Raw genomic sequence first — 27,593 nt, forward strand, 5'->3', positions numbered from 1 at the left:
CTGAGGATCGAAAGCACAGCAAGGGTCCTCGTGAAGCTGGCAGCAGCCAATAAACTCAGGGGCTCACAGGCTTCCAAGAGCAAAGTACATTCTGCATTTGTTTTATGGGAATGATTTATTCTATTAGATCGTGGTGTTTACGTTTTTACTACCTTCTCTAGTAACCTTTTTTTTTACTTTGATGTTCAACCTGTGTACTCAAAAGCTCTGGCAGAAGCTGGGTAACCAAGCTTTGCCTGATTTCTGGCCTGTTCTCCCCATCCAGCCAAGAACCTCTGTGAGGATCTCGAAGCACCTCTTGCAAATCTCTATGGCCCCCACAGAGCAGAGGTTAAAAAGCAACACTGATACCTTATCGATTAACAGCAAGAGCAAATCACTAAATATGAAGACACTGGGATACAATCCCAAGTTTTTCGCTATTCATTCACTTGAAAGCTAGATTTATTTATGGGGAAGAAGGCACACTTATTATAAACCAGTCTGTGAACAGATTTCTATCAATTCTAAACATTTAGACTTGGTTCTTTGAAGCCTATTCTGTCCAAACTAGGTAGTGTGTATGAAAATATATATATAGAAAATAAAGTTCCATTAACCATAAAAATTACTGTTGGGGCCGGTCGGGTGGTGTAGTATTTAGATTTGCATACTCTGCTACTGTGGCTGAGGTTTGTGGATTTGGATCCCGGGTATGGACCTGTGCACTGGTCAACAAGCCATGCTGTGGTGCTGTCCCACATACAGAATGGAGGAAGACTGGCACAGATGTTAGCTGAGGGACCATCTTCTTCAAGCAAAAAGAGGAAGATTGGCAACAGATATTAGCTCAGGGCCAATCTTCCTCACAAAAAAAACAAAAACAAACAAAAAATTACTATTAAAGCATTCATTCAGCACAGTGTGGGTATTTGCAGCATAATAAAAAGAGAGTTGGAACCAGAAAGACATGGGATGAAATTCCAATTCTGTTATTTACCAGCTAGTGGCCTTGGCAAGTCTTTCAACGTCTCTGCATGTCAGTTTCTGAGTTTTAGAAAAGAATTTAAAAAAAGAATGCTGATAATAGTATATTTTAGAGTTAACTGCGAGGTTTAGATATTAACTAGTCATCCAACTTCCTGTTCTGTGTCTCATGAGTGATTAGCTAAGATTAGAACTGCTTTCCCCTTGAAACTACCGAGACAGAGAAATAAACATTTCCTGTTCATGTGAGATTTTCCCTGTTGCAAAATCCCCACTAGAAATCCCCCATTTGGAACTTGTCTACTCCTTCCTTAGTCTTTCATGACTATTGCAAAACCATTCTGTAGAGACACACTCTGATATTTGGATCTGGGGTGCTCTCCCTACTCCAATAGCCCAAATAAAATCAATTTTCTTACTTTTCTGGGTTTTGTCTCTGATGATATTATATATGTAAAGTGCCTAACACAGAATTGGCCCTCAGTAACTGGAAGCGTTTGTTAAGAACCTTCTATAAACAGTGCTCTGAGTATAACCTATGGAGGGCACAAGGATGAGCAGAACACATCTTCTGCACCGGCATCTGCTGAACCCAGTAACAATTCCATATATTTATGATGCTCAAATCTTATTTTTGTTCAGTTTTCCTGACTCCCATGACGATAAGCTAATTTTGGTAGTTCAGCAAACAGTATGAATTAACTCACAAACTATTTTAACATGAACTTTATAGTCATCTATTCATAAAAACTATAAATAGAGTTGAGCTTGATATGCACACCGATTCTTTAAGACGTAGTTGAGAAGGCTCTGTCTGCATGAACCTTCTCTAATTTCTGCAGTCAGAAATAATTTCATCTGTGTGGTCCAGCTTGCATTTTTCTTTACTTTTTTTTTTTTGAGGAAGATCAGCCCTGAGCTAACTACTGCCAATCTTCCTCTTTTTGCTGAGGAAGACTGGCCCTGAGCTAACATCCATGCCCATCTTCCTCTATTTTATACATGGGACGCCTACCACAGCATGGCTTGTCAAGTGGTGCCTTGTCCGCACCCTGGATCTGAACCGATGAACCCCGGGCCACCGAGAAGCGGAATTCACGCTTAACTGCTGCGCCACTGGGCCAGCCCCTCTTTACTTTTCTAATACCATCTTTCACTATATGCTCTACATCAGTCTTAGTTGTGTACGTGTCTGATTTTCTCCCTAGATTTTATGTTGCTTGAGACTAGGTACTGAGCCTTATTTTCTCTGGCATGATGTTGATCCTTTAGTACTCTTTGATGCCTTGGATCATACTAACCAGGCAGTGTGCATATGAATACTTCTTTATAAAATGTTAAAGTCAACACTGAGAAGACTAAGTAATCAAGACAGGATAATAGAGAATGGGGTAAAAAAAAGGGGAGGGGGTAAAAGATAACTAACAATGCTTTGAGAAATCTAACAAGGCAAAATTACAGAGGAAACAAATGCATCCTGAATAACTTTCAAATAGAGAACATATTATTTCAAGTCTACATATCTTTAGTACACAAAGGTTTGGATAAGGTAGATTATAATCAAGGTCTTTAGAAATCTTACCTACACTGACAAGTCAGAATCAGGAAGTGATAATAACGGTAAGGTTGTGAGACACAGTGTTCCTTTCAAGAGCAGGTCACCAGTGGAATGCTAGTAAATGTTAACAACCTACTCTCAGGGGAGAGGGAGCCCTGGTTTATAGCACTGCCAACTTCTATGGGGTAAATATTCCCACCACGGCTGATTTTAAGCTATCAACATGACACTCAATGTCAGTTTGGGAAGAGATGCACACAATCGGCTCTCCCAAACCAGTGAGAGCTGGTTCCATCACACGACTGCCAGTTCCCTCTCTCCTGACCTTCCTTCCAACAAGGAGGAACGAAGCTATAGCAGGTTCAGGGGAAAGGGCAGCCAAGGAACAGGGCTCCATGTGGAGTTTTGTTCCTCAGTTTCCCTTTGGGATTGACTTTTGGAGACAATGGATTACTTCCAATTCATACGCTCCATATCACTTTTCAGTGCAACCTGAAAATCCAAGAATCACTTTAGAAATAAAATGAAAATCTACCATCTTCTTTTAAGCCACTGATGAAAATGTTAGGAAGATTTGCTTTGAGATAAATGTTCCTCTCAATTTAAGAAAACGACATGAGTTTAGCTTCTCTGAATCTTACAGAAACTATAAAGTTATACATGAGAAAGACTGAAGCCGCTGAATTGTCAGGAATTTTAGTTTCTCCACTATTATACTAAGCTGTAACTTTCCAGCTACAAGTTACAGCTCATCAGTTGAGCCAACATTTGCTTATAAAAAATCTATGTGCTTGGGGGCTGGCCCCATGGCCGAGTGGTTAAGTTCGCGCGCTCCGCTGCAGGCGGCCCAGTGTTTCGTTAGTTCGAATCCTGGGCGCGGACAAGGCACTGCTCATCAGACCACGCTGAGGCAGCGTCCCACATGCCACAACTAGAAGAACCCACAACGAAGAATACACAACTATGTACCGGGGGGCTTTGGGGAGAAAAAGGAAAAAATAAAATCTTTAAAAAAAATAAAAAAAAAAAAAAAAAAAAAAAAAAAAAAAAAATCTATGTGCTTGTTTTCTCTTAACACAAAATATGCTGAAATAAAATGAAAAAATTAGCATGGTTCTGAGCACTTATGCAAATTAGTGAGGGCTCAAAGACCCATGGCTAGGAATGAATCAGATCTCAAGACGTGCAACTATTAATAAAAATGTAATATAGCAGCCCAGGCCCGGAACTTGTTCAGGGTCATCACCATCGGATGCATCATCACCCTGACATCTTTCAGCCTGGCTTGGGCTGGTATAAACAATAAGCCCATGGAGTTTCCTGGATTTATCTTCAAGGATATGCAGATGAAATCCAGCTTTTTGCAGCACATACTCTGCCTGTGGCATTTAATAACACTGAAAAATCCCTAAGAAAACCTTCCTGGAATAACTCAGAGAGGTACTAAAGTTAAAAATAAACCTTATTTTCTAAGTTTAGCTAGAATGGCTTGGGAGAGCACCCTCCCAGCAAGGGTTATAAAAGTTATTTTGGTTCCAACTCTATATTTTAGAACCTTAGAGGAATGATTTATGTTCCTAGTTTGCATTTTCAGAATCTGGTATCATTTTAAGCTACATATATAAGAATAAGAATTTTTAATCACAACCCAGTTGGATAATCTTTCCGTGTTCCCACTTGTACAACTGCCGCACCGAGTGTGGGCTGGCATGATCCTCTGTAAATGGCATCATCAACCAGCAAGAGACAGAAAGGAGACTGGCCTATAGTCTGGTACTGAGGTGGCTGGCAGAGCAGTGAAGAGAGGGACATGTCTACACAGCTGGCTCCTGCCAGGGCCACTTTGTGCACTACTATCATTACAGAGGCTTTCCTGGGAGCCCTCAGAAGGCATACACATGGTAAAATCCCAAACATTTAGATTTATGTTCAATAATTCCATTTAAAATATAAGCACCAACAACAGAATGAATTTGACGTGAAAACTTAAAATGTTGGCGCTCAACACTAAGAAGTGATGCACAGGCTTGCTAGATCTTCAGACAGGCAATGGCTCCGGGCAGGTTTGAATTTCATCATTTAAACTGGAACAGAAAATGAAGACTCGTTGGATTGTCTTTTGTAGGGTGCCCTGAGAATTTAGCTTCAAAACCATTCAAGAACTCAAGAGTAGATAAAAGTTTGACAGGAAAGTTTAGTGGACAGTCCACTAAACTTTTTAAGGGGGCAAGGGGTGCCCAGAATCTCAACCTTATATCTCTCTGACGAATTCACATCTTACTCGTCTTGGTGGGAAGCAAAGACCACTCGTCACTTGAAAAGCCTGTTATGGACTGAATGTTTGTGTTCCTCCAAAATTCATATGCTAAAACCCTACCCCTCAGCGTGACGGTATTACTAGATGAGGCCTTTGGGAAGTAATCAGGATTAGAAGAGATCATGACAGTAGAATCCTCATGAATGGGATGAGAGTCCTTGAAAAGACCACAGGAGAGCTTGCTTCCTCTCTCTGCTCTCTACCATGTGAGGATACAAGAAGCTGGCTGTCTGCAACCCAGAAGAGAGCTCTCTCCAGAACCCTGCCAATGTTTGCGCCTTGATCTCAGACTTCCAGCCTCCAGAACATTGAGAAAGAAATTTCGGTTGTTTATAAGCCACCCAGTCTACAGTATTTCTGTTTTAGCAGCCCAAATGGACTACGACAGAGCCAAGATTGCCAAATGCTCATTTTCTAAACTTCCTTGAGGCTAAGACATGAACACATGGCTTAGACTCAGCCGATCAGACATATCCCACCTCCCCTCCCTGCTCCTCACCTCCACATCTTAGACTAGCGATGTCAAGAGGCAGGAACAGGGGAGAAGCCACTTTGGAGACAGTAGCAGGAGCAGCAGCTACATCCAATCTCCAGGAGCAGGTGGGTCCAGCAGGGTGTCCAGCGGTTGGGTGCAGCTCTGGTGCCCAGTGCTTAAGCAGCACCAGTAGCTCTGCTTTCACCAGATGGATTCCATGGCATGAATCTAGGCTCTGTTTCTAGCTTCTTCCAATGTCCTGAAACTAGCTACCTGGTGGTTCTTTGAGCTCCCCATGCCTTTTCAACAAATTTCTTTTCTGCTGTAAACAGCCAGTCACTTTTACCGCTAGCAACTAAACTCCTTGATTATTACAAAATAAAGTCAAAAAATTTATTTCTCAAAACAGTTGTTAGATTCCTCCCCCAAATTAGATAACTTCTGCTTTCTTCTAAATGGGCTTTCATATGCAACCATATTTTAAAAATAAATGGCCGCCTGGTAGTGTTTTCTATGCTTTCCTGAAGATGACCTCTCTTAGCTTCACTAAAATCAGCTCAAGGATCTTCTATTTCCTCATCTCTCCCTGACTCTCTCCGCCTCTCATTTTTAAGAATCTACTTTCCCTCCGAGTAAGTGAAGAGTAAAATTCACCTGATCCTTCCTTTTCTCTAGGTATTTGTCATTCTTCTGCTGCCCCAACCTAGTCTGAGGCCCCAGTCCAACACCCTCCATCCCATCACCTGTGTTTAATCACAGGCCTCCTACAGTGATTCCTCCCAGAGGCGTCTGGATCCTCCCTTCTTACTGCCATTTTTGTGGCCCATCTCTACCTGGGATACTGCGTACTACGAATTTTCACCTTGTAGAAGTGGTTCTTCTACCACTGCATGAAGAGGACGTTTCATAAGGACCTGAACATTCTGATGGTTCTGGTTTGGTGCCCCAAACATTGGATCCTCTGTCTTTCCAGTTCACTCCCAAATCGCTTATTGATTTTAGCATGAAGACTAATAGGACCCTCTGACATACACAAAGCCTAACAAAACAAGAATAGTACTACTAGATTGAACAAAAGCTGGTAATTGATTAGCAGTAAAATAGAGAAAAAACACATTAAAAGTATAGGCAAAAATTATTCCCCTATATTTTGAAACTGTTCTGGAATGATACTGTGAATTCAAGACTTCAAAACATTTGTCACAGAGTAACCCATCTTTGTGTGGAGGTGGAATGGCTCATCAGATAGGAAATTTTGTAAAGTTGCCAATTTCCATCAAAGAATATTGACTTATTCCCTAATCAAAACTTTTCTAAAGCAAATGGATTTGTTTCCAACCAACATTCCTAAATGCCTGCCATCTAGGTCCTTGCCGGGGAATATAATCTTACACCCTCTACCGTCCAGTTTAGTTAAAAATCTGGTTGAGACAGGTGATATTTGGGGAGGATTGTTTAAACAATTTCTTCCAAATATTCTAAGTGATATCTTTAGAACAAGCAAAAAATTACCTTATTGGACCATAGTTTTCTGTCTTCTTACAGATTTACTTTTGCCTTCATAAAGACTTCAGCCTTTATGGAGGGGCGAAAGTAACAGAAATAAAATCCATCACCACAGTTTCTTCAGGAGTGGTGGTGTCGATATTTTCTGGTTCAGATGGTCATTCCTTCCTAATGAAACTTCATGTGAACTCAACAACACAAAAATGAACAACTCAATTAAAAAAAATGGGCAAAGGATCTGAACAGACATTTTTCCAAAGAAGATATACAGATGGCCAACAGGCACATGAAAAGATGTTCAACATCACTAATTGTTAGGGAAATGAAAATCAGAACTACACTGAGATATCACTTCATGCCCATCAGGATGGCTATTTTTAAAAAGACAAGAAATAACAAGGGTTGGAGAAGATGTGGATGAAAGGGAACCCTCGTGCACTACTGGTGGGAACTTAAATTGTTGCAGCCACTATGGAAAACAGTGTAGAGATTCCTCAAAAAATTAAGAATAGAACTACCATATGATCCAGCCATTCCACTTCTGGGTATTTATCCAAAGAACATCAAAACACTATTTTGAAAGGATATTTGCACCCCTATGTTCATTGCAGCATTATTCACAACAGCCAAGGCTTGGAAACAACCTAAGTGTCCCTCAATGGATGAATGGATAAAGAAGATGCAGTATACGCACACACACACACACACACACACACACACACACACACATATATGTAATGGAATACTACTCAGCCACAAAAAAGACAGAACCTTACCATGTGTGACAACATGAATGGACCTTGAGGGCATTATGCTAAGTGAAATAAATCAGATGGAGAAAGTCAAGTACTGTATGATTTCACTCATATGTAGAAGATAAAAAGCCATAACAACAAACAAACACATAGATATAGAGAATAAATTAGTGGTTACCAGAAAGGAAGTGGGGAGGGAGGGGGGTGAAAGGAGTAAAAGGGCACATGTGTACAGTGACAGACGGCAGTTAGACTTTGGGTGGTGAACATGATGTAGTCTGTATAGAAACTGAAATATAATTATGCATACCTGAAGTTTATATAATGTTATAAACCATATTACCTTGATTTAAAAAAAAAGAAACTTCACGTGAGAAATGCCTTTTAGCCACATACTCATGTATACAAAGAAACCTTTGCTTTCCCAGAAGGTGTTTCTTCTCTTTAATAATAAGAATTTGTAACTGACATATATGCCTTTTGCCTTTGCCTACTGGGAAGTTAAGATGCAATAATGAGACTCAAAGAAAGAACTATGAAGGATCTTATTGCCTAAGTATTTGTATTTTTTTCCTCTAGCCTTACTTATCTTTACGATAGATGTGTTTATGTGTATAAATATACATGTACAAATGTGTGTATTTATACATATATTTTGGTTCTTTCATTTTAATTCAGCCATTATTTTGTGATTTATTCATGCTATAAGCTGCAGCAAACCTTTTGTGAAAGGTAGAATATGAATAAATATATAAGCATTAAAAATGTGGCCAAATAGTATGTTAGGGTGGACTTTAGCCATTATCACTATTAACAGTAATTACTTAGTAAGCATATACTACTATGTGTGCAAGGCATGTGACGGCTGAGAAGATAACAGAGCCTAAGGCAAAGCTCCTGACCTCAGGAATCTTGGGATCTAATTGAGATAATAGGGCTGCTACATAAGAATACAATATAATAAATATACTATACTATAAGAAATTATATAGATATACACACATATAGATGTGCGTGTGTGTATATGGACAGGCCAAGTAGTAGTATCCTTCCTGCTTAAGAGAGGAAGAAATTAAAACAGAAGGTCATCTCCACAACCATGTCCCCCAAGAATGCAACTCCCCCCTCCTTATTGATCTCTGCTGTCCCCAGTGAGGCCTAGGCAGACTCAGACTTTCCCCAGGCCCCTCTAAATCCAGGATGAGTTTGTTTAAAACAACAACAACATTTCAAGATTGCTAATCTAGCTATCATTTTGATATGTACCACAAAAGGGAGAGTTATTTTATTTTCAGGGACTTTTTTATTACACATTTTAAAACATTTTAAAATTTTAAGTTTTTTTTTTACTGTGACAGTAAGAAATAAATTTGACTTCACAACTTAGAATGTCCACACACTCACACAACTGAAACATGTTTCAGAAAACACTATCAATCCTTTCTGTGCGACAGCCCATTTTCTACTCCATTTTGTTCCACTTTATTTCTTAAAACATTCTTATTATGACCTGTTAAATTCAATTTAGTATAAATAGCATTGTTTTAAAGAAAAAGGAAGTTCAAATTTTCAAGGGGCAAATGTTTTAATTTTCTGAAGGAAAATTATTCTTTTAAAGATCAAAGGAGATTGAGTCAACTTCAGTTGGATGATACAGCATACTGCTTCTTATCTCATAAGTATTTGCTCAGAAATGCAAAATATGTAGAGTTATGATTCATGCAATTCTCCCTCAGGGACGAAAACACGTCCCCACGTTGTATTCCCAGTAGGAACACATCAACCCACACACGCAAATCAAATTTCTAATGCCTTTAGTATTAGTGTCTCCAGGTTCTAAATATGGGCTTGACTTATAATTCAGCTTCTCTCTAGCCTTGGTTATAATGAACTTAAAGAAGATTTTTATATGTGCATATAATTCAGTAATTCTGAAAACTGCATCACTACTGACTAATCAGTGATGACCTTAATCTTAGATTTCTACAGAGAAAAAATAAATTGTTCAGGATCCAAACGAAAAAAAACCCTCTTTCATTAACTGACATCACGGTTAATCACCCAACTTAAATAAAGAATTTGGAAAGTAAAATGTTACTATTATTAATAACTGCTCAAACAATAGTCAAAATTGTGAATGGAAACATCTCCAATTTGCCAACATAACCCTTAGGCTTATTCATGCCAGAAACATCTCACCTGGGTCTTAAGATCCCCTAGAAGATTAAGTAAGTTATAGGCTTTTTACCATGTCAACTCTAGGATAATACTTAATTCTTATCGTGTATTTGCAGTGCTGGATCACATTGGACAGAAATCCCTACCTTTAACAGATACTTCTGTTCTAGCCACAATCAGATCACATTAACTTCCCAGCCTACCTATTAATATCCGACCAAATTAGAGCTTGGTGAGCTTCTGGCAGGTTTGTGACACTGGGCCTGAAACGTGCAATTTTAACTAATTATAGAAATTCTGGGCAGGAAGCCCTCTGAAAAGATGATCAGCTTCATTCCTTTCTTTTGAAACTTTGAAATCACTCCAAACCAAGAGTTCTCTCTTCTTTTTAACTTGAAGAGAAGAAAGGATATTAGCATGACAGATCGCTCACTATGTAACTGGAACCATACTAGGTCCATTACACCTGTGATCTCATTTAATCCTCACATCTTAATGTAGTAGGAATTTTTATCTCTATTTCACAGAGCGGAAGCTAAGGCTCAGAAAAAGTAAGCTGATCAAGGACAGACAGTGGATGTTAGAGCTGGGATCTCACTGAGAGTCCGACTCCAGAAACTAACGCTTCTCTGTTTTCTCTCCCAGCAGTGGGCTGCAGCAGAGCGAACAGTCTCGCGAGAGCTGAGGGAGCACATCTCATCCCAACTCCACATTCAGTGATGGCACATCAATAGTGGGACTATATATACAGTGCAAATGGCAAACACGACAAATCAGGGCTTTCTCTTTGGAAAGTCGTTGACCAGCACACAGCCACCTATAACGTTTGTATTTAATATTTCACAAATGTCACGATTGGTTGTTTTTATTGGTCAATTTTTTTTTATTTTCGAAAACAAATAATAAGAGTAGACGTATAGTATCTTTCAGTATGTTCCCCACATTTACTTCCTACGCACCTTTGCCTACCATTAAAAAAAACTTTAGAGTTGTCTAAAAGTAGTTGCAATAAGATAAGTCCCCAGGTCTCCATCATTCAGATTTAATAATTATTGACATATGCCAACCTTATTTCATTTATACTTCCCAAACACTTTTTTCTCCCCAGCTAGATTATTTTTAAACAAATCTCAGATAGTATATCATTTTATTTGTAAATATGTCACTTTGTATCTCTAAGAGACAAGCTCCTTTTAAAACATTATAATACCATTACCACACTTTAAAATTAACAGTATTCCTTAATATCATCTAATAGTCTGTCCATGTTCAACTTTCCCAGATTGCCTCAAAGCTGTCTCCTACAAAGTTGCTTTGTTCAATCAAGAACCAAAGTCCACATCTTATATTTCGATGAAATGTCTCTTAAATTTTAGTTTATCTTAAGAGGTTAATTAATTAAAATTTTTATGGTCTTATCCTCCCATTTTTTCTCTTACCATTATTTGTAGAAGAAATTGAGTCATTTGTCCTGTGGAATGTCTTATATTTTGGATTTTTCTGATTCCATGGTATCATATAACATGTTCCTCTCTTCTGTATTTCTTGAAAATTGATAGTTAGACCTAGAGGTTTGAACGGGTTTGTGTTCTCCTTTTTTGCCAAGTATATTTCGTGGGTGCGATTGTGTCTCTGCTACGGCATCACATTAGAAGATACATAATGCCTGTTGTCTCTATTTTTGCAATTAGTGAGTTTTGGTGTCCCAGCCTAATCTATCTCTTATAAAGATGCCCCATCGACATTTCACCAAATGGTTTGGGCAGTGTTGATGATCATTTCCTAGATTTATTATTTCACTAGGGGTTGCAAAACAGTGATCGCTTAGTTCTTTCATTCTTTCTGCATGTATTGGCTGGAATTCTTTCATAAAGCAGACATTTTTCTTATCAACTATTTGGTTAACCTGAATTACAGTTTGTCAGGAAAGGCAGGATAAATGTGTATTTCTTTCCCTTTATCAACCAGTGTTTTGAATGAGTTTATGCCCTCATATCCTTCAAAAGTGATCAAAGAGGATTTGGGGTTTTACTTTTTCCTATCATTATGCACTCACAGACTTTAATATATTTGATGTTTCAATAAATTTCAGTCATAATTTTATTTTTATTCTTTCAAATTGGCTTTTTAATCTTTTCAACATGACACCAGTAGTTTTTGATCGCTTCCTTGCTTTCTGGTTTATTCCAGGCTCTTGTACATTTCCTGCCCCAGTCCTAGAAATAGACATTTTTCTGAGGAGCCTGATTTCTTGCTGTGGGGAGTGGGTCTGCCCACTATTTAAACTGATTGTCTCACGCAGGAGAGATTCTCGACCTGAATACTCTGAACACTCACAGGATACAGATGAAGTGTGAAGAACTGGCAGCCAGCATCTCAAATTTTACTTCATAGAACAAAATTTGCCATCTTATAACAGGATCCATCAGGTTAAATGTATACAATATAATCTTTACCATCTCCTAACTCATTATTGATTGCTTCAAGCATATGAATGAATGACTAGCCACACAAGACTACACTGTACACACGCTTCACACATTAGCAGAGGACTGGGCAGATCCAGATTTTGTAGGACCTGAAGTCTAAACAATTGGGAGGGGCCTCTGTTTGGGAAAATGAATATGAAGTTACAAATACAAAATTAGACACGAAAGCGAATATTTAGGTTGAGGGAAAAAAAATCACTGCGAATTATAAATGCAAAAAAGCTAAAAAAAACCCCACGAAAATCACAAAATATGAAAAATAACATATTTTTATTAATTTACTCCTACATTTTTTGGTTGTGTACTCTTTGATCACCTTTCCCTATGATAATGATTTTGTGATTATCATTCTATAGAGACATCAGAAAGATAATTCAGTCTCTTCTCTAGTTTGATTGACCAAACTTTCTTTTCATTTTCAATAGTTGGGGTATTTAAAAACTTAACACAAAAACATACTCTCATCTGTAGGACTACTATGATTTGTGCCTTACTCAGGAATTTTGATAAATTCTATTTTAATCAACTGCCCTTAAAAAATGGAAAAAGGTACGATACGTTTATAATTCTACACACCAGTATATTATTTAGCATGTTTTTGATAGGAGAGAAATTGTATTGTGACTAGGTATCAATTAGAACTAAACCATCCAGCTATACGTTTACACGCATTAGCTTCTGGCTCTGTACATTTCAGTCATGGTTTCTCCTCTACTGCCTATATGCTTCCAGGGCTGGGGACTGTAGGACACATTAATAACACAACGTAGCCTCTGACCCTGCTGGGTGAATCCGTTGAGTATGTATAGGACCCAGAAGCCATTCCTTCCCTGGCATGGCTGACAATAACTTAATTATACACAGAAGCGATTGTGGACCCCGTATAGAGCCCACTAAACTCTGAGTAAATATAGCTCCACCCCTTTGTCCTCTATACCCCAAGCTATCTCCAATTCCACTCAGCATGAGGAAAAGTGAGGTGGAGGACAAGTTGGAGCAGAAAGAAACAGTGGTCTTAACTAATTGCAGTTAAAATACCTTACTTTAGCAAATATTACAAAAACACCCCGGGTTGAACACACTCCTCAGACCCTCCCAGGGCCTTGAGAGGGCCTACACAAGGGAGGAGCCTGAAGTTTAAGCTTCATTGGCTTCACAGTCATTCTCTGTCCCGAGAGATTCATCACCCCCCTGCTCAGTCTTTTCTTTCCTAACTATTAAGCAAAACATTTTAACCTTCCTGTGTAGAAACTTTTCCCTGCTCCTTGAGGATTTATGGAGCTATCCTTTGACTCTCTGGCCACATCCTCAGGTGACCCCAGTGCACACAGACAGAAGTCAATGCTTTCTATGCTCATCACAAATTCTTCACTAAACCCTCCACATGAACTCAAAAGCATCATAATTTTGCATTGTCTTGAAAGGAATCCCTATGTGTCATGAGAGTAATAGGGTCAGATATAATTTTTCTCTTATCCAGACTCTTCACTGGTAGAATCGATAAGAGTCTATAGTTTATAAGAAGCTGTTTGTGGATTAAAAAAACCCAGGACATCTATATAAATATAGCTGGCCACTCTTGGCAGGAATCCAAGAGTACTACAAGTGAAAACATAAAGTGGTAGCAAATGATTTCTAGCTCTTATTTTGGTCAGTGCTATAGCACACTCACCAGCAAGGGTGAGAACAACGTACTTGCTTTAGTTACAGTATGCTGCGCCTGTCAAGCCTTGGAGTTGCTGGCTAGCATTTCAGGAAAATGTCCAGAGCTATTATTAGATATAATACAGACTTTCCTACCTAGTTTTCAGCTCTGAGCTCTCTGGCAGATGCCTTGGTGATTACAGCCGCAGTAATGCTCGGCATCCCGACAGCCAGCCTGCCCGGGGACCAGCAGCAGCAACTGACCAGGGTTTTGCAGGAGGAATTTTTATTTTTATTTGTCAGATACTTCAAAACAAGGACAAGGTCATTCCCAATGCCAGAACTTCTAGCTAAGCCATAACTTTTCCTTGGGTATCAAAAGTACTGAGAGAAAAAAAATGGAATACAAAAACAAAAACAACAAAACCTGCAAAAGACCCAGTGAACCCAGTTACTTTAAATTTAGTATTAGGAACTCTGGATATTCTGAAGACACCGTTTCAAATTTAACAGCAGCAACACCATCAGCTCCACCAAAAATCACAGGTAATATCTATTTTGCACGTACTATGCATCGGGTGCTGAGCTAAGTGCCTTACATTAAACTCTGCAGTATCCTGAGTTTACCCCTGAGGGGGACAATACAGTGAAGGACCATAAACTCCACCTGGTTGTAACCAGGAAGTGTAGGGGGTGGCGGGTGGAGGGGATTAGGATCGGCCCTCAGCCACTCAGATATTGTCCAGAGACAATACATCAACTCCTGCTGTCTTCTGCCTGGCCCTGTTAGTATGCTTGACAAAAGCTCTCTTGATCCCGAGTTTAGAGTAATAATAAAAACTTAAATCTTTATTAGCATAAGAAAAGTGTTTATGTTTCCTCTCTCTTAGTTTCTCAACAGATCTTGCATATGATGATGACACCAGATTTTGCATATAATTAGTAATGTAACATTTAGGTTTCTTAGCATTTAAAAACAGCAGTTTTTGCATATTCAAAAATAGACTAACAACATTGGAAAATAAATTTTTAAATCCATTACATTAAAAAACAAGTAAACCCAAACCTATATCAAGCTGAGAAGAGAAGAAAAAAAGAGTTAATCCACATATAAGCTGTTTTTAAAAAATAATCTGACTATGTATACAGAGACATATATTCTAAGGCTGAAAAGAATTGTAGGGCATCTTGAACCTGACACAGTAACATGGTGGTTGGTAGTGGTACTGGTGTAGCAGATCTGAAAACTATTTTGTATGCATTGTAGGACTGAGGAAATAAGTAAATATACTGATATTGTGGGGTACAAGGATTCTCACTTGGGAGAAGAGAAATACAAATATGGAATTGGGAAAGGAAAGGAAGGATCCTGTGATGCTGGAATGAAATTGATGGTAGCAGCATAGCAGTACTACACTATATGGCTATAACAGTACTATATATATATAGGTATATGTATGTGTGTGTGTATATATATATATATATTTGAGCGTGTATATGTATTTTAGGATCCACTGAAAGGACCCAGAAGCAATGGCATCCTAATAGCAACGAGCAAATCTAGTGTTCAGATCTGGGTTTTAGAACTAGGCATAGTTCTAAAAGGAACTAGGCCTCTCAGGACAGGAAAGCACAAGTTGAGCCTCAAGTATCTGGATGTGCCACAGAGAATGTGCTCAAACTGATGAGGACTCATTAAAAAGAAACAGAAGCCAACTTTGAAGGGCTCCCACTAATCAAATTTGGTACAATTTGAGCATCAAATGGATAATGAGAAGAATAGATTATAATAATGTTGAGTTGAAAAAGTCTATTCATAAGTACATAGTGATGCTAAAAAATTTTTTTTTAAGGGGAGAGGGAGGAGAAAGGAAAAGCAAGGCAGATCAACTAACAAATGTAAAAGTAATGATAGAAATGGAAAACCAGAATTTTACAACCACATAGTAATAACCAATTAAGGTAACAATCATCAATGGATACCAAAACCACTAGGTCAAAAAACTAGGGAAGAGGATATTCACACAATCTCAAGGTATCACTATGTAGATTATATTTGAAGTAAAAGGGGGAAAAAAGTTGCTTTACAATGGAAAAATCATGCAGACACTACCTTTACCATAACATCACCAGTAATGGAACACATGGACAACCTGTCTCCTGAGAAGGACACAGCATCACCTGTGTAGATATCCTGACCAGAACGCTGAGACTGAATCTAATCATGAGGAAACAATCAAACAAAACCAAAATGAAGCACATTCTGCAAAACAGCTAGACTGGACTTTTCAAAAATATCAACATTATGTAGAATAGCAACACCTCCAAACAAAGCTGGAGACCCGTTTAGTTTAAAGAAGACTAAAGAGATATGACAGCAAATGCAACATATAATCCTGGATTGGATCCCAGATTGGAAAAAGAAGAAAATGACTGTAAAGGATATTATTGGGACAACTGGGGAAACATGAGTAGACTGTGTTATATTATAGCACTCTATCAATAGTACTTCTCTATCAGTAGTCACAGGTATTTTGCAGAGAATGTTCTGGTTCTTAGAATATCCATGCTGAAGCATTTAGGGTCGAAGTGTCTTGATGTCTGTAATAACTCTCAAGTAGTTCAACATGAGTATATATACATATATATGCATCTTAGTGATGTTTAAGTGTACGAACATAAATATGTGAAACATAATATTCTATATACTTTAGAGAGTAAGAGAGCTAATGCAAGTGTGGAAAAGTTAATATTTAGTAAAAGGTGAGGGGGTATATAGGTGTTTCTTGTACTATTTTTTCAGTTTGATATGGTTTGAAATTGATCAGAATAAAAAGTTAGGGGAAATTGCAGTGGGAGATATTTAGGTTCAATTAGAAAAGAATGATGAGGGGCCAGCCTGGTGGCGCAGCGGTTAAGTTCGCACTTTCCGCTTCTCGGTGGCCTGGGGTTCACTGGTTCAGATCCTGGGTGCAGCCATAGCACTGCTTGGCAAAAAAAAACCCCATGCTGTGGTAGGCGTCCCACGTAGAAAGTAGAGGAAGATGGGCATCATGGATGTTAGCTCAGGGCCAGTCTTCCTCAGCAAAAAGAGGAGGATTGGCGGTAGTTAGCTCAGGATTAATCTTCCTCAGAAAAAAAAAAAATGATGAGCAAATTACTAACTGGGGGGAATATATTGCTAGGGAGATGATGGGAGGGAAGACAAGCACCTCTCTGAAACAGCTTAGAGTGAGCAGTGGAATAGACCAAGTGAACTCAGGAGGTCCTATTTGGTGTTATAATTGGTAAACTGAGAAAAAAATGGAAACTGGAAAAAAAATTTAAAATAACCTTTTTTAATATGAGCTTGATTAGGATTCAAATTTTTAGTTTTTTCTTTGTGAACACAATGGTATGACAGCCATCACCTTAGACCAAAATTCTCTTCTCTATTTTCTAGTTCAAAAGTTATGAATGCATTTTATCCCTCAAAAGATATATTTTCCCTTAACTTTTATTATAGCTCTATTAAACATGAATTTTCCTAAGTCCTCTTTGAATCTTTTCTTTTTTTTTAGAGGTTTGACCACCTGCTTTGGCGGTGATTTCCATAATGTGACTACTGCATGAAAAAGTGATTCTTTTTATTATATTTTATTTGCTTCTTTAGAACTCCAAAGATTTCCCTTTGTGGTACTTTTCAGGGATTTCTTAAACAAGTGTGTTCGACACTAACCATATGCAACAAAATTTTATAGTCTGCCATCATATTCGTTTGTTTGTCTAGCCTGAAGAAATGACATCTTAATTCTTTTAATCAGTCTAGCTACTGCCACTTTGATGTCACCTCACTCACTTTTAATTGCCCTTCTTCTGTCTTCCCCATGCAGTTAGTTATATTTTTCTAGAAGCAAAACAAGTGGAAGAGAATATACTTCTCTAAACCTCTTTACACAGACTAAGGTAAATTTATGGTTTCATTTCTGAGACTTTGATGAAGTCGAGCAATTATTTATTTTTTTAATGAATGATAACTTTTGTTTGCAACTGTACCTTCACTTATAACTTCAAGGGACAAATTGTAGGGCTTTTCTTGAAGCAGACACGGACTCTTGGAAATTACCATTTTATAAATATAAAATATAATTTGGATTTTCTCCCCTGAAAACATTGTTACACATGTACACAACAAAATTGAACTTCTGTGGTCTCTAAACATTAAATATTCAGAATTTTTTTTTTTTCCTGGTGAGGAAGATTGTCCTTGAGCTAACATCTGTGCCAGTCTTCCTCTGTTTTGTATGTGGGATGCTGCCACAGCACCGCTTGACAAGTGGTATGTAGGGCTGTGCCTGGGATCCAAACCTGTGAACCCTGGGCTGCTGAAGTGTAACACACGAACTTAACCACTATGCACCAGGCCAGCCGCCCAGAATCTACTTTTGATACTTTTAATTCCATCTGTAATCCCCAGACTCAAAAGTAGAGAGGGGGTCAAAACCATCAATTTACAGCCAGCTTGTCCCTGTAGAGAAATCTTGCCAACCAGAGCAAAGCTTGCTCAACCTCACAGTTGGTGAGCCAAATGAAGGCCAAGCCCTTTCATCCCAGGAGCCACAGTGTAGAATGGACAGTGATCAGAGGCTCTGGTGGCCTGGGATGCTGTCAGTGTAGACGGGAAGAATGCATAACTGTCAATGCTTATCTGCCCCCGTTCATCCTTGGCATGTGTGTAAGCAACATGTGGCTCCCTTAGCAGCACTGACAGTCTCAAAGAATTTGATCCAATTCTAACCTGCAGGTTATTAAGAACAGCATCTTGCAAGGGACTCTAAGAAACCATATAAAACTGAAGACTGATTTAGAATGAAATTGAGTTTTCAGAGATATTGAAAACTTTAGTCTGAAAAAAATATTTGAAACAAAGACAACTATATTTAGAGATATTATAAGCCACACATCCTTTGGGACCACAAAATCATAATATTAGAACTTGGAGGAATGTCAAGAAATCATTTGATGTGGTTTTCTACCTTCAGAAATTTGAAACAGTAAATGTTTTAAGAGAGTAAATAGGATGCTACTTTGAATACCTGTAGGGTAGAAGACACATCATCCTCGCTTCTAATGGTCAAAAATGTTCCTCCCCATCACCCACATCTTCTCGTGCCTAAACAAGCCCATTCCTTTTTTTTTTCTCATAGGACGTACATCCCATAATGATCTTAGTTATTCTTCTTTGAATCAATATGAAGTACAATCTAACTAGCGATTCTTCAAGTGTGGTCTATAGACCCCTAAGGGTCTTGAGATACCTTGAAGGAGTCTGGGAGGTCAAAATTAATTTTGTAGTGACACTAAGACTTTTTTGTTTTCCTTTTTCACTTTGTTGATGTTTGCATTGATGGTACAAAAGCAATAGTGTGTAAATTTACTGGTGCCTTAGAAGACTAAAGGTTGTGACACCAACTATACTATTAGTCCTTGACTTCACCACTATACACGCACAGTTAAAAGAAAAACAGCAATTTATCTTAAGAGCATCCTTGGTAAAGCAGTAAAAATGATTAACTTCATTAAGTCAACCCTTCAGTAAACATCTTTTGAATATTCTGTGTGACAAAATGGGAAGGATTCATAAAACACATCTGCTGTGTATTGAAATATCACGGTTGTCTTGAAAAAAAGCCTCTCAGTAATTGAGTTGTGAGTTGAACTAGCCACTTTTTTTAATGGAATACCATTTTCACTTGAAAGAGTGACTGGCAGACAAACCGGTTGTTCAGACTTGGCAATTTGGAAGACATTTTCTTAAAAACAAATGAGTGAATCTATCACTTCAAAGGGAATTCACGGTATTATTTTTGGCAATAATAAAATTCAAGATTTTAAGTAAAAGTTAAGATTTTGGAAAACTAGTATTCAGCACTGTCAGCTTGATAGCTTCCTAATACTTAGAAACTTTTCTGAGAGATTGATAATGATACGAATAAATATGATTTTTTGATATTGTATAAGCAAATGTATCAATATTTGGAAGATGTGCTTATCTCAGGAGACCAATATTTTTCAAAGACTAACGCAGGATGCTACAGAATCATACATAGTTATAAGATCCATTCAAAGTACAGAGAAATCAATGCATTTCTTACAACATAGTATGAAAAGTTCACTGATACAGTTTTAGACTCTATGTTGCTACTAATGTTTAAAAAACTACCACTTGTCCAATTCTGGTGTGATATCAAATGGAACGGAATACAACTCCACAATAAAAACAAATGAATTTTTGACACATGCAATGAGAAGGATGAATCTCAAAGACTTTACACTGAGTGGAAGAGACCAGTTTCAAAAGTCTATGCACTGTATGATTCCATTTATATAACATTCCGGAGAAGGCAAACCTATAGTGATAGAGAATACCTCACTGGCTGCCAAAAGTTAGGGATAGAGAGAGGGTGTGACTACAGGGTGCAGCACAAAAGATCATTTTTTTAGGGGGAAGATTGGCCCTGAGCTGACATCTGTTGCCAATGTTCCTCTTTGTTTTTTTTCTCCCCAAAGCCCCCTAGTACCTAGTTGTACATCCTAGTTGTAGGTCCTTCTAGTTCTTCTATGTGATACGCCACCTCAGCGTGGCCTGATAAGAGGAGCGAGGTCCCCACCTAGGATCCCAACTGGCAAACCCTGGGCTACCAGAGCAGAGCGCACGAACTTAATCACTTGGCCACGGGGCCAGCCCCGCAAAAGAAATTTTCAGGGTGATGGAACTGCTTGAATTGTGATTATGGTGGTAGTTACATAAATCTACATAGGTACTAAAACTTCAAGAACAAAAAAAAGTCAATTTTATTTTATGTTAACTAAAAATAAAATTTAAAAAAAGAAAAAATCTTATAGCACATTTGCTGACGGAAGATACTCAATAAATGTCAGCTTTATAAAAACATATGAGATTCAAAATCCTGAGCACTACTCTTAATCCACTTACTTAATTTGATTCTTTGAGAAGATTCTACACTTATAAATAAAACAAATCCCAAAATATTTCCCCTGGTGATACTCATACTCAGTCAGATTTGGGAACTGCTACTCTTGTGAAAATAATAAGGAAGCTCAAATCCTGGAGTTTTCTTCCAGTTCTGCTTCTAACTCGAGGAAAGCAGATATAATGCATTCTATCATCACTGTCGCAGATATTGTAAAGCTCTGTTTGTTAGTGCTGCCAGCATTGGATAAAGGTAATGATAGCTGTTAACTGTTATTGAGCGATTGCTATCTCCAGGCCTTGTGCCAAGACTTATACCCAGTCCTCTCATTTAAACCTCAGAACAATCCTACCAGTTAGGTCATATTGTTTCAAGATCACAGATCTCACAGTCAGACCACAAAATGCACGCATGCAGCAACTGTTTTGAAGCAAGCTCTGCCCCTCGGTCATCAAGGCCCAATATTTACCAAAAATAGATGTGACAGGAAAGCTGTCTTTTATCCTATATCCTCTAAGTCACAAATCTTTTAAAACTTACTTTAAGAGAGATTTCTATTCCAAACAATTTCTGGTGAAAGATTTACTTTCATTGTGAAAATTCAAATCAAGATGTCAAATTATCCACAGATAATTTTGGCAACTTTGTATTTCTAGCATTTCCTGGATTAGGGGTGATGGGATTGGAACATTAGTCTAAAATAAAACATGAAGAAAGTCTAAGCTCATCAACTGCTCAAACAAATCTGCTCGTTACTCATAGACTCCATCATACTCTACATGTCCTCTGCCTTATTTCCCTAAAAGTCATTTCTTTTGGCATCATTCCTGTGGTAGTGTGTTTGAAATGGTAATTTAGGGTCTCACTATCTAAACTTCCTGACTTAACGTCCCATTTTTGGGACATTTTTAAAAACTTTTTAAAAAATGTAAAGTACCATAATTTCCCATTATTATTTATTAGCAAGAGGATGGTTTTCACCTGAGGCAGTGTAATCCTTCTGTATAATTTGTGTCAGAGATGAGATGTCAGAATTTGAATGGTAGAGAAGTTTGCGGAAAACACTAAAATGCCATGGCTGTACCCCACATTACCACTTTATTAGATTTACAAAGCACATGGAAGAACTGGGAGAACCACCCGACTTGAGGATGGCTCAGCATGGCAGCTGGAATGACTTTGGCCACATGTGTTGTGACACCCAATCTTACAAAGGAGAAATTCTGACAGCGTGGTTGAGAAATGCTGAAATTTTTGGACTGGTTCTGATCCAGTTTTTATTGCTAGTTCTTGGACTGCTGATACAAGTAACGCATCACAGTCAAATAACCCTCCATCAATCTGGAGAGACGTTAACATATCTCACTGTCTTTTATGTATTTTGATGTACTTAAGAAGAAGAAGAACCGATATTGATTGAAATCTATATATCAGGCAATATGCTAGGGGTTTCATATGCACCATCACATAAGATAAGAGGAAGAGTTTTAAGACGGCCCCTGAGTAGCAGTTACTCTTGAGACTCAAGCTTTATGGTTCCCCAAACACAGTTCATGAAAACTGGTAAAATGCCAAAAGCCTGCAGACTGCTTATGCCATCTGAAATGGCTTCCTGCCCTGCCTGTTGAAACTCTCTCTTCCTTTAAGTCCCAATTGCGTACACCTCCTCTGTGGAGCCTTCCCTCATCAGCCCAGCCTAACACGTGTTCTTCCTTCTTGAAGTCTTACAGAGTAGGGCTCATGGACTAGTGTCCCTTGAGACCTCTAGGGCCCCAGACCTGTCGCCACCTTCCTGAAGCAGATCATGAAGGGTGGGCTCGTGAAACTGTACTTATATACATGCCTAAGTGCATTTTTCATTCTGTGGAGAAGATCAAAGATTTTCATTTTGTTATTAAAGGGGAACCTAAACCTTGGAAGTTTAAGAACCACATCGGGTCTAATCTCTTCCTTCCTTTCCATCCTGCTGTCTTCGCCTCACATCAGCATCTTCCCCCTGGCTACTGCAACGTTTTCTGGCCTGCTCGCCTTTGTCTCCCCCTCTGGCATTCCACCCCCCACAATGCTGCCAGAGTGATCTTTCGAAAACATAAACCTGAGGTCATATTCAACTCTGTATCCTGTTACGTCCTGAACAGTACGTTGAACACAAGAGTTGGTCAATAAATATCCACTGAATAAATGATTGCATAAATAAACTCCTGCTGACAGTCCACGAGTCTTCAGCTCAGGACCCAAAAATAAACCTTGACTTGCTCTCTGTGACACCCTAAGAGCTTTAAGCCTATGGGCTTGGCACTATATTCGGTATAATGAAATACACTCTAATGTGCCAAATTAAAATCGCAAGCTTCAACTTGTGAAATGAGTACATTTCAAAAACACGCCCCTAGTTTAACTGTCACAGATAGACAGAATACAATCAGGTCAGTAGGTATGTGGTATTGAGTTTGTTTAGAATGACCAGGAATATCTTCCTTTGGGGAGAAGATTTCAAAGAACTGTTACCTAGATGAATATACTATTTAACATACTATTTTAACATGCAATCATGGATATAAGCAAAGCTATAACCTAGGAATAGAAAACTTTTAGGGATTAACATTGCATACAAACATTTTTTTCAATTATCAGTGTCAGATGTCACAGCTTTGACTTTTAGACAGAAACAGACTGTCTGCCCTCCAGGCCAAGCTGATACAAGCTCGTCTTAGAGTCCAGAAATACAAACTCCCCATGTTATGTTTTATCTATGTGTGTATAGAAAACTAAACAGCTGCAAACTTCTACTATGGTCTGGAACATTCCCCAGAGAAAATCAACTAGGCTCCCTAACTAGCACAAAAGAGCCTAAGAAACCCTAAGGTGGCTGAAGTTGTCCCTATAGTAGCCTAGAATCCTCAAGTTCCCTGAGCCATAACGTTCCTTTAATCTGGAAGCCAAGCCAAGCCTTGTCCAACCTGAAGCTCCCAGCCTGGAGCTCCTGAGAGCTGGCCAGCCTTCCCGGGCCCCAGGCCTGCATCCCATATTGCCAAATCTCAAGTCTGGCCCAGAAAATAACTGTGCTCTAAATCAAAAAGAAGTGATCAAAGAGGCCCATAATCTCCTGCTGTAGTGGCAGTAGTATTGAAGTGAGGTTTCCTTCCATAGCAGCTATACCGAGGACAAAAAATAGCAGGCATGTGACTGAGGAGATCCTACGGATGGGGGAAACCAGACGAAGATGTTCAGGTACTCACAGTGTTCATACAAGGCTCCTAAGTCAAGGATTACCTACGTTAAAAAGCCAAAACATGTGCTAATAACAGCATCAGGAATCACAGGTTAGGGGATAGGGAGAGATTCAGAAAAGAGGTGAAGTAGTCTAAGCTGTGGTATTAAAAAACATTTAGTGATTATATTTTTATTCCTTCTCTATGGTTATTCAAGTTAAAATATTGGCAGATAATAATTTTTTTAAAAACAACTCACCCTACACCTTCTTGGATAATTTATTCTAAAGTTATTAGATGGAGCAGAGCAAGGTATAGTCTGCATCAGAGTGGGAGTGAGGGAGCCTTGGTGACTCAGTACAAAGTGTCAGAACAGAATAGGCGAACAAGGTATCTGTGGCCCAGGATCGTCCAGCATGGGGAGTCAGAGCCCCAGGAGGGTAAGGAAGGTGTCCCCACATGGCAGCAGCCCAGCACGAAGTGTTGCAGCCTGAGTGTGGCGAGGAGGGTGTCTACACTGGGACATGAGGCTCAGCCTGCAGTGGGGTCTTGGGGATGGGTGGGGTGAGGACAACTTCCACCTGGGGAGGCAGCATGGGAGCAGGGGTGGGGGTGCTGGCAGCCCCTTGTGGTGTGTCAGAACCCAGGTCGGGTGAGGAAGGCATCTGCTTGGGGGAACGGTGGTAGGAGCAATGGGAGGTTGGTTACATATGGAGGAATTGATCGGATGTGTAAATATATTAACGATAATGAGAGCCAGTTTCTCACTGTTGGAGAAGTGAGTCACAAGTCGGGAAAGGGAGATATAGAAATAAATGTAGACATATGTACATATGTGTATGTGTGGTTGTGTGCACACGTACATCCATGTATAAGCTCCCTAGCACTGTCCACTGAGAGGGCTTGATAGCAGCAGCATCCCCAAAGGCAAGGAGCACGGCTAGTACCCAGATGGTGGTTTCCAAAGACCGTTCTCCACTAAAGAGAACCAAGACTCCTTGAAGAAAATGCTCAAGTCAGGGCTGGGCTAAGAAAAATACAAGATGAGCCTGAAATATCTTACTGTGCCAGAGAGTAAGGAGGTGTTCAAAAATGACAAGTCTCCTGAGTCAAAAGGACATAGGATTTGGCTTGAAAGAACATCTCTGGCCTAATCTGGGATAATTTGTGCATCAAAAGAAATGATGATTATAAGGGATTATAACTCATTAAATTAAATAGGAAACCATGATCCAAGTGGATGGAAGTAAACAAACGGCAAGTCTGATGAGGAATGGCATATTTTTATGGTTTCAAAGTACCTTCCACAAAATGTTTATTACTTGTAAAGGGGAAAGAAAAGAGTAACTCTGTGTAGAAGAGCCTGGCCAACACCAACTTTCTCAAGAGATCAAAGTGAACATCATCACTAATGAGAGAAATTAAAATCACCTGAGGCACGATAGGATCCAATGAGAGGAACAGAGCATTCATCCCATGATATTCGTGCCCAAGATTCACAACCTGAAGCTAATCAAGAAGAAACATCAGAAAATCCAAATTGGCCTGTGATCTTCAAAAGAGCCAAAATCATGAATATTAAGAAAACAAAAAACACTGAGGAACTATTCCAGACGACAGGAAACTAAATAGACACGGCAACTAAATGAGATGAGTGGTTTTGAAATAGATCCCTTAATTCTAAAGCACATTATTAGGACAACTGCTAAAACCTGAATGTTGTCCGAGGAGGAGATGCCGGAATGTCTAATTTCCGAATTCAGGTGATCGGCTTATAGTTGTGTAGGAGATTGTTCTGTTTATAGAAAATAAATGCTAAGATATTCCAGGGTAATTGGGTAACTCAGAAAAAAAATGTTCTTGGTACTATATTACAAATTTTCTGTAAGTTTCATCTTGTTTAAAAATTTTTTAAATGTCTCCAAAAAGAGAATGAGGTAAACATGTCTTTCTATGGAAAAACTACAAGATACACCAGATACAGTACCGAGAAAAATATTAAGGTATGGAATATATCATATGACTACGTGTGTGCATGCAAACACATACACATATGTATGTATGTTTGTTTTAGTTTTTTTGTTTGTTTTACTCTGAAACAAAGCAAAAAATTCATTAGCAAAGTTTGTTTGGAGGAATGAGGATTAGGGGTTTAGGAAAGAGGAAAAAATATTTACTTTTCATTATCTTATCTACCTTTCTATATTTTTAAGTTTTAACTTGTTATGTTTTACTTTAACTTAAAAATTAAAATATTCAGCTTAATAAAATAAAGTCAGTACAAAATAAAATTTTAAAAGGTAATTCTGATCATAATATCTATTTGCATTTCTCAATGCTAGTATCCTTCCTTTCCACTTTGCTGGGCTAAGTGAAAAGAAATATCACCACCAGAGACTCTGTGCTTAGCACAGAGCCTGGTACATTGTAAGCAATAATGACATGCTGCTCCATAAATGCATGAGCCAGTAACTCATACACATAGCCATTTCACAAATATGTGATTTCATCGTGGTTTTTTTTTTTTTTTGAGGCATAGAAGACCTGTGTTTATTGTCATGTCTGTAACATGTAGACTACACTCAAAGTAACAAAGTTCCTCTGGATGAAGATTCTAGAAGACTAAAGAAGCAAGTGAGTGATTTCACTCGGAAAGATCGTGTGTCTGTAATGTTTTGAAAGAAGGTAGCGTGTTTGAAGCATGAGAAAAGGAAATAAATTCTAATTCACATTTTGCTCCATTATGCCAAAGCCCTATGTTTAGGACACTGGTCCACGGAGAATTTGGCTTGATAAACAGCATTTATATAATCAGGGGCAATCACAAACAATGGGCATAAATGAGGGAAGGTGACATACATTATTCAAGACAAAGGATGCTGGAAGACAAATGAAAGCCCAAGTAATAGACATTGCTAAATGCTGAAAGGATAACATGATATCCTTCATGCTTGAACTTGGTGCACAGGCTGTGGGTTTTATTGTTGAAAGAGGAATCCTGTATCAAGCTGTCATTTTGAGAGTGGCACTGTGCCTTCTTCAGTCATTTGGCTGTACCGGTAACTCACATTTATTCCACACATAGTGGATATTTCATTGCTTTTATCAGAAGTAGAAGAAAAGCAAATCAATAAGGTAGGAAGGTGAGAAACCAAGACACAAAGCCTTTTATGGTTATCTATATAATGTTATGAATTTTCTTTGAATTGACGTGTCACAGCACAAGACTCAGTTGACTGATAGCCAAACCTTTCCGTCTTACTAACTAAGAAGCATTAAATCCACTAGACAATTGATATAGTCATACCCTGGTGCAAAGTAAGAAGTGATTCAGGCAAAATAACAGCATGATAGTTATCTTCAGCATCAAAATGGCAAATATTTGGAGAAAATGCCTACTGTTTTCCCTTTGCCATTAGCAATATGCAAGGATGGAAAAACAAAGACATACATTAATTTAACTGCATAATGTAGAAGAAAGATATAGGCTCATTTAAATAATTCTGAGTTTAGTATCTT

At 38.6% G+C, this 27,593-nt stretch overlaps 1 protein-coding gene across 22 annotated transcripts in view; it reads right to left on the minus strand.

Annotated features, from left to right (window-relative positions):
• Positions 1-27,593, minus strand: part of ZNF385B (zinc finger protein 385B) — a 383,440-nt gene that overhangs the window by 152,517 nt on the left and 203,330 nt on the right. Inside the window, exon 1 of one of the 22 annotated variants that reach the window (XM_070241371.1) lies at positions 14,045-14,153. The exons of 20 other annotated variants lie outside the window; for them this stretch is intronic. The gene's annotated coding sequence lies outside the window, so the exon portion shown is untranslated. Of the gene's footprint in view, positions 1-14,044; positions 14,154-27,593 lie in introns of those variants that run through there. One more of the 22 variants, XM_070241364.1, reaches the window with a different exon arrangement.

Source organism: Equus caballus, chromosome 18 (genome assembly GCF_041296265.1).
Source record: "Equus caballus isolate H_3958 breed thoroughbred chromosome 18, TB-T2T, whole genome shotgun sequence".
In the NCBI taxonomy this organism is placed as follows: domain Eukaryota; kingdom Metazoa; phylum Chordata; class Mammalia; order Perissodactyla; family Equidae; genus Equus; species Equus caballus.